This window comes from Babylonia areolata, chromosome 33, assembly GCF_041734735.1.
Source record: "Babylonia areolata isolate BAREFJ2019XMU chromosome 33, ASM4173473v1, whole genome shotgun sequence".
Classification (NCBI taxonomy): domain Eukaryota; kingdom Metazoa; phylum Mollusca; class Gastropoda; order Neogastropoda; family Buccinidae; genus Babylonia; species Babylonia areolata.
This window is the reverse complement of record NC_134908.1, coordinates 3098093-3100592: the sequence shown is the minus strand read 5'-3', so window position 1 is coordinate 3100592 and position 2500 is coordinate 3098093.

Below are 2500 nucleotides of genomic sequence, written 5' to 3'. Positions count from 1 at the left end.
TCTTTCTTTCCCACTTGTTTCGATTTCTTTGCCTGCCTGTCTGCCACAGTACTTGTCTGTCTGTCTGTCTGTCTGTCTGTCTGTCTGTGTATAAAACTGACACCTTGTCATAATCCTGTAACGACATGTCTCGATTAAAATGTTTTTTTTTTCAATGCAAGCATCTCTCTTTCTCTGTCTCTCTGTGTCTGTCTCTGTTTCTGTCTCTCTCTCTCTCTCTCTCTCTCTCTCTCTCTCACACACACACACACACACACACACACACACACACACACACACACACACACACACACACACACACTCCAGCAGTGTTTCGAACGCACGCACACATTCGACTTGCCAAAATAATAAATAAAAAGACACACACACACACACACACACACACACACACACACACACACATATACATACAACACACACACACACACACACACACACACACACACACACACACACACACACACACACACACACACACACACACACACACACACACTCCAGCAGTGTTTCGAACGCACGCACACATTCGACTTGCCAAAAATAATAAATAAAAAGACACACACACACACACACACACACACACACACACACACACACACACACACACACACGCACACACACACATCAACATCAAAGAACAACAATACAAGAATCCGATAGTACCTGTAACTGGAACCACCACCAGAATATTTCCGGGTTCCCCCCCCCCCCCCCACCACCACCACCCCCACCCCCCCCCCCCCTCTACAGAGTGCTCTCTCAGTACCGGCATAATCCAATCTGACACCCTGCTGTGTTTGTTTCTGCATCACTGACAAAAAAAGTGCACTCGTTGTGAGTCTGGTGGTAACTGAGTGTTCAAGCGTTCAAGTTCGAAACCCGACTCGGGAATTTTACATCCTCCTGCACTGTAATTTGAGTGGGTGGTTTTTTGTTGGGTGATAGTATTTCTTTTCTTTTGGATGGGATGAGATTTCGAGGTCTCATGATTATGATTATGCAGAATCCACGGCAAAATTCTGTTGAAAAAAAGAAACAAACAAAACAAAACAAACAAAATACACACACACACACACACACACACACACATAATTTGCGAAGCCATCTAATCACTACTATACAGCAGTATGATCATCAATCAAATGTGATCTCTAGAAACATACAAAACAATATACTAAAACCAAGTGATTTATTCACCTGCGATGACTGTCAAAAAACACTTGCCAACTATGTATTTCAGTGCATGCGTATTAGATGACCGTTTATTTCTTTGTTCCCTTTGTTCTTTGTTGTGTCTATTAATCCTTCGGGATTTTATGACAATAAATGAAGTCAAGTCAAGTCAAGTCAAGTCAAGTCAAGTCAAGTCACACACACACACACACACACACACACACACACACACACACACACACACACACACACACACACACACACACACACACTCCGTTTTGATAGTAAAAAAAGAGTACACTTGCAGATAGGGAAAAAAATGATGATGATGATGATGACGATGATGATGGTGACGATAACACAACACAACAACTACAACTGCTACTACTACTACGACTACTACTACTGCTTATCATCATCATCATCATCATCATCATCATCATCATCAGTATTATTATTATTATTATTATTATTATTATCGTTGTTATTGTTGTTATTATTGTTATTATAGTGGTAATTGTAGTCATAATAATTAGGAGGATGAGGGGAATAAAACGATGATAACACGACACAATACTACTACTACTGCTGCTACTACTATGACTACATCTGCTGCGACTACTACTACCACTGCTGCGACTACTACTACCACTGCTGCTACTACTACTACTTCTGCTGCTGTTGTTGCTGCTACAACTACTACTACTACCACTTCTACTACTACTACTACTAACAACAACAACAACAGCAGCAGCAATAATAATGATAATAATAATGATAGTATTTATATAGCGCTGAATCTTGTGCAGAGACAAATCAAAGCGTTTTCGCACCAGTCATTCACACGCATGCATAACTTTTAAACTTAAGAAACTGAAGACAAGGAAGAGGCAGGGACAGGGAGGCTATCTTGTGAAGAGGTGGGTTTTAAGGCCAAGACTTGAAAGAGCTGAGTGCGGAGACCTGACGAAGCGAAAGAGGAAGTTCATTCCAATTGCAAGGTCCAGAGGCAGAGAAAAAGAACGGCGTCCAACACTGGAGTGTTTCAATCTGGGTATGCGTAAACAGAGTGGATCCGAAGCCGATCGTAATAACAACAACTGTTAATCATGATCATCATAACGGTAACAATGATGAATAATAATTTAAAAGAAAATGTGAAAAACATCACCCCAAAAAAGGTCAACACACTATAATACCATGAACTGGGTTGGGAGAGAGAGGAAGGAGAGAGAGAGAGAGAGGAGAGGGTGGGAGAGAGAGGGAGAGAGGGTGGGAAAGAGAGAGAGGGGGAGAGAGGGAGAGAGAGAGGAGAGAGAGAAAGGAG